The following is a 6,000-nucleotide window of genomic DNA, read 5'->3' as shown; positions in this document are numbered from 1 at the left end:
GGAATGGACCCGCTCAAAACCACCAAAGAGGCCATAGCGGCCCACAGACTCACTCCAAATGGCATCACGCAGGTTTCCCCGTTCAAAATGTTGAGAGGGAGGAGTGCGGCGTCCACGCTGAGTCCACCATGGTTATCGAAAGTACGAGAAGATGAGGCTGTGGACATGTCAGAAGTAGTGTGGCGAATCCAAAGCAGTAAGGCACGTATGAAGTCATGGAGTGATGAGAGAAGGAGGGCCAAACAAGCGCCAGACATAAGAAAGGGAGACCTGGTCAAGATCAGACTACCAAAGAAAGATCAAATCACAGGGTCCCGATACAGTCGACCCTGCCAAGTAATTCACAAAGGAACAAACTACATTCGCACGGAAGATGGGCGCACATGGAACGTTGAAAGAGTAGCACTGTACCAGAGGAGGCAAGAAAGAGAGAGGTCTCCGGAGAGATCACTAGTAGAGACTGAGAAGAACTATGGGAGAAGCGAGGAACGTGAACACGAAGGAGACGACAAAGAAAGGTTAGAACCTGAGATCGAACCGGAAGAACTCGATGCGGACCCGGAACCAGAGCAGCAAGAAGAGTGCGCTGGAACCAGGGAGCGGCCCAGAAGAGAGCACAGAAGACCGGTGAGATACAATGACTATGTTGTACAGTGACTCTATTATCAGTCGGAAAAAGGGAGGTGTGTAGAGAAGTCGCGAGAGCCCCGCTCTCGCGAGATCTCGCGGAACCGGAAGTCCCGCCCCCGCGCGTTCCGCGCGCATTACGAGCCGGGCCGAGGACGCGCGGAGAAGCGCCCTGCCGGCTCCTCTGAGAACGGGGCCCGCAGCTCCGTTGGGGACGTGAGCTGCACTCAGCAAACCCCAGCCACTTCAGGCACGTTGGCCTTAATTCATAGAGACACGCAGTTTGCGTGTATTTGGGACTGGCTGGCAATTCATAAATAAAGCCCTTCCAACTAACCAGCAAGTCTCCTGTCTTCCATTACTGCATTTTACTACACTTTGTCTTCTAATACACTTTTTCTGACGTGTCAGTATTTCTTCATTCCAATTTACTTCAATGAAAAGTTCAATTTAAAAATATTTTTTATGTCTGGGTGCGCTTGTTACAAATTAACTTTTCACACTCCTCTAAGCTATTTGCTGCTATCCCTCTTCCCCAGGCCTCGGATACCAAACGAACTCAGCGTCTGAGGACACAACTCGGCGAGCGTCACAGTGTCCGACTTCTGTACGAGCAGTAGGTTAAGCGAGGCTCCTCCCCTTTGCCTTCACGCTGCAAGCATACAGATCAGGCAGTGCTTCGCATATCCAAGATTTTTGGCCTTATCGTTCTCCGTACTTAGCCGGTCAGCTGCAATTGTCAACTCAGACGTGTCAGAAGTTATACAACAAGCAGTGATCGGGTTCTGGAGTTTCTCTGAAGGTATGTGGGAAACACTAGGTAGAGCAGAATAGGATCAGGAACAAGTTTATCACAGTTATACGAACGTCTTTATTTTTTGGAGGGGGTATTCGTATGGGTTTTTGTTTATAGAGATAAGTGGTAGTCGGAGAGGGGTAGGTAGACGTTGGAGAGAAAATGGGAAAAGTAACACCCAGCAACTATGGAGATTTGACAAGGACGTATTGAGGGGGGGGGGGGGGGGGCATCGGGAACATTTTGCGGGGAGGGTTGTGTAGCTCCAGGAGCCTAGCCGTGACATTGAATCTCTGTTTTGTGGAAGGCAGTCTCAGGTGTGGGGAAACATATGATATGCATGGAATATTTATGGCGTTGCCGAGACCAGGAATCATAGACAGACGTGCGCGTGTTGTGGCTGCAGTTGGCGCCATAAGAGTACCAATAAATAGGCATAACCCTCAAGTGACACTGCTAGCGAGTATACGTGCCTAATCACTCTCACATGGAGAATATCTAACTGCAGCCTAGGACTAATTTTACTCCAGTTTAGCTTCCTCCATCGATTTCAACGGGATCGCTCCCACCAAACCTTTAACGCCCTTAACATATGTTAACCCGTCGACTTCAAGGGGCTCCCCATCTAAAATATTTGACTGTCTTTGGAGACTGAACGGGAAGGTATGAATGAGGGTCCAGGCAATGTTTGTCTTGCTGTTGATGGCTCTGGTTAAGCTTCTTACGATAGTGCCTGGCTTTTTACCCATCCCATGTTGGTCGCTGTGAGGGATGTCGCCTCCTCCACCTTTTCTCTGTGTGAAGGGGTTGCTTGGGACTCACCATGGGAAGGCCATTTAACCCTTTGTGCAGGGGGAAGGTCTTTCCTTTTCAGTCCAATTATGTGCTACAGGTATTGTATGATTCTGCATCCCCATGCCAGAATGATGGAGCTGGTATTCAGCAATCTTCGGGACCACTCCCACTTAATAGACCCACCCACTGAAGTTTAGAGCCATATTTACAGCATGAAAATTAAAATACAGCGTAGCCATGTTGATAGCCCCGATAGCCCCGCCGTCAAACAGCTTTGTCACTGGGATTGGCTGATTATCTTCTTTCACTACAGAGTTAACCACGCTTGTGTGCATGTGAATTGGGGCGAGGAAAAAATATGTTGGGGTGGAACATGTTGGGCTTGGGTATACCACTTCATAGAGTATGAACAGTGGATCTTTGGTGTACTGCATAGATGTTGCAACAAGGGGGGCCAGAGCACCGGCACTGCGTACAGATTACAGGAGGCAGGGCTGTGCTCACTGGGACGGTCTGCCCGCGGACGGAAAGACCTCCCCTATTTATTAATCTTATGACACGGCCATCACCTGAAATCTCCCCATAACGCAAACACAACAACAGCAACATTAGCCTGAGGAGATACCAACACTATTACTGATACAATAGCAACGTTACTAATACTTGCGGCTCTCGCTACTCACTTCAGCACATAGTCTCTCAGTCTTTTGGGAGGCCGGCGATCAGCTTGCCGGGGGTACCTTGCCGGGTTGGGTGCCGGAGCTGAGCTGTCCTGGATCCCTGGATTGCTTGGCCCGGCAGTGTCTTCCTCTCCTGGCGAGCCTTCACCCTCGTCTGGCTAGGCATCGTGACTGCCCTCGGCTACCTCTTAGCCCCTCGGGGCCTCTAGGAGGTGACGGAACTAGCTGCTGTTCCGGGTAAGCGACTCCTTTTCTCTGGGTGCAGCGATCATGGTCCCCTGGCAGGCAGGTACTGTCCATGGAACTGGATTGTGTGGCAGGCACAGCTTGTGTGTGGGGTTTCTCATTCTGGTCAGCATGCGATCTCTGGCGTCCAGTGGCTGGGCTACCAGCCCCCGTTGGGCGGTCTCTGGCATTGGAGTGCTCGTGTCTCGCCTGTACTGCAGCAGGATCTACCACCGCAGGCTGTCTGGACTCGGGCTCGGGGATATCCAACCTGATCTTCCGACCGAAGAGGACCTCGACAGGCACTACCCCTGTTGTCGGGTGGGGTGTGGTATGGTAAGCCAGCAGAAAGTCTGTGAGAGCAGCTTCGAGCAGCTGCCCCTCTTACAGGGTAATGCAGAAGGCCTTGTTGAGGGGTCCGCATGAACCTCTCCACAACCCAGTTGGCTCAATGCCAGAATGGTGTGATTCGACAGTGCTCCACTCCATAGGATGACAAGAACATGGCCAGGATCTCGCTCTGGAAAGAGGACTCCAAACACTGCAAATATTTCCTTCAGCACTGGAAACACCATCTGGGCCACCGTGGAGTCGACGAACCACACCACTGGGAATCGCGAGATTTCGTCCAGCACCACCAGGAAGTGTTGCGACTGGAGGAAGCTGCCAAAATCCAGACTGAGTGCTTTCCTAGGGGCATCAGCTCGTTCCGGCCACGCAATAGGGGGGCCCTTGGCTACCGGTCTCGCCCCCTGACACCACATGCACTTGGCAACTATGTTCTCCACCTTCCGTTCCAGCTCGGGGAACCACACTTTTTTGCGCAGGTGCGCAATCGTTTTGTTGGTGAACGCTGTGCGCCAGCCTCAGCACCTCCTCTTGGAGCACAAGGGGAATCACCAGCCGCACCCCTTGAAGTAGCACTTGCTCAGGGCCCAGGGCCAGCTCACTTCTTACTCTCCACAGCCCCTGGATAAAAGCTCATGCCTCCGGCGTCCGGTGTTGTGTCATGGCCAGGAAACCTTTCCATTTCCCCGCCTGCAGCTGCTCCACCTGCTCCTGTATCGCTGTGTCTTGGCGAGTGGCCCTCGCAATAACGGCACCGACACGGAGCGCTGGACTGCTGCTTCCGTCGCCATGGCCACTAGCTCTTCCTTCTTGTCCGGGCACTGCTGCTCTGGGTTCCCCAGCGATCTGGGGTGGTGTGACGGGTACAAAAACAATGTGTGGGGGTAGGGGTGCACTGCTTTTAAGGATGAAAGTAAAAGTTTTAGAAGGGTCAAACTTCAGGATATCTGTTAGATATCTGTTAGACGAATTTTAGAGGCATTACAAAAATGTTTCAGGTGCAGGCGGGTTGAAGTCACAAGACCACTTGGGACACAAAATTGTACAAAAACAGAACTGCGTATTGCTAAGCAGTAAGCCCAAATGCATGCCTAAAGGAACCTAAGTTCAGATATTCGGAACTTTACAGAATGAGCTGTAAGTGATGCGAATGGGGGCACTACCCCGTCTCAATACCCCTCGCATCACTTACAGCTCATTCCGGCCCTGAGTCCTCACCTTGACAGGCTTGAGATTCCGGATTCCCACAGAAACCCAACAGACCAGTGACGGCTCGGAAAGAGTAATGTCAAGCAGTGCACTCAAGCTTGTCCATATGAATAGCGTTCTGTATCGCCTTGACAATGGCGCTACGGTCGAACGCCCACAGTAAAATGGCCGCCTCCCGATGTCCTCGCCCACATGCGCAGGGTTGCCGGGACAACAATTAATGCCAACCACGGCCGCGCTGCGTTCACAGCAGCGGTCGGCTCGTATGGAGTGGTCCTGACACTAGGTAAGTGTCCAGACTTTGCATGTTAGCGAGCCACAGAGCAGGCTTTACGGTAGTCACTTGATGTGTCCCTTTCACTTTAGTGAGATACACGTAGTTTAATGTGATAACAAGACTTGACCGGCCATTTTTACGAATTATGACTAGCTTTATGCCTTTCCCTGACTACAAAAGAAATGAGTAGCTTAAACTCAAATTGAACAAGTGCATTCACCCTCTTTTAGGACTCTGCTGACCGTACTTCCCCGTTGTCCCAGTCTCCTGTGACCTTCATTTGAAGACTGGGTGAGTTTATAGGTCTGGTATAGGAAGTAACTTAATTGTGAGCAGTCTGGCTCCCAAAGTAGATGTTACCTGAGTGACTTTCCCGTTTCCTCTTATCGGGTCAAAATCTGGAATCTAACAATCCCTCGGAAGAGGTCAGTATCATTAGCCTCTGTTTAATTTCTCAGCCATGTGACTTAGCTCAATTCACTCATCCTTAATACTAAAATACTTGTCAGTTTGTATTTTTCACAGGGAAAGATTTAAGGATCTTATCTAATTGTAAATTATTCACCATGTATAGGAACAGTGAATCCCCACCCTGAAGATGGATCAGTAGATCCGAAACGCATTGGTCATTTATATAATCTGCAAAGGGCTTCCCTGGAGGGAGTTGATTGTTTATAAAACTCGTACAGGGCCTCCCGAGAGGGAGCAGTTCACCCCACGAGACAAACGTCTCAGATTATAGTTAAAAACACTGTAACAATTGTATAATCGTTGTGATACTTATGTTATGCTTTTATGTTGTTTGATTAGACGACTATGTCAGAAATGTATGTTTGGAAAAACGTTGATTGGATAATTAAAATGAACCATATCTCTAAACACTGTTGCAAATACTGGTCTATACCTTTGGTCTATTGAATTACATGCTTGACAGTGAATGTACCATTGAAAACAGTATTGTACAACCTTTACTAATTCAGTAAAAGACCGTTTTAAGTTACTTGCATTTATCTAAACCCCGTAGGGTATAAAATCCACTCAAA

At 49.7% G+C, this 6,000-nt stretch overlaps 1 protein-coding gene across 2 annotated transcripts in view; it reads left to right on the top strand.

Moving 5' to 3' along the window:
• The first annotated feature begins 1,145 nt into the window (after positions 1 to 1,145).
• The window catches only part of MTHFSD (methenyltetrahydrofolate synthetase domain containing), a 536,715-nt gene continuing 531,860 nt past the window's right edge, over positions 1,146 to 6,000 (top strand). The window contains exon 1 of one of the 2 annotated variants that reach the window (XM_069636557.1): positions 1,146 to 1,429. The gene's annotated coding sequence lies outside the window, so the exon portion shown is untranslated. The remainder of the gene's footprint in view (positions 1,430 to 6,000) is intronic. The other variant, XM_069636565.1, reaches the window with a different exon arrangement.

The sequence above is a fragment of the Ambystoma mexicanum genome, chromosome 1q, assembly GCF_040938575.1.
Source record: "Ambystoma mexicanum isolate Mex_15411 chromosome 1q, UKY_AmexF1_1, whole genome shotgun sequence".
NCBI lineage: Eukaryota > Metazoa > Chordata > Amphibia > Caudata > Ambystomatidae > Ambystoma > Ambystoma mexicanum.
Note: the sequence above shows the minus strand (reverse complement) of the source record. Positions and strands in the feature narration are given on the sequence as shown.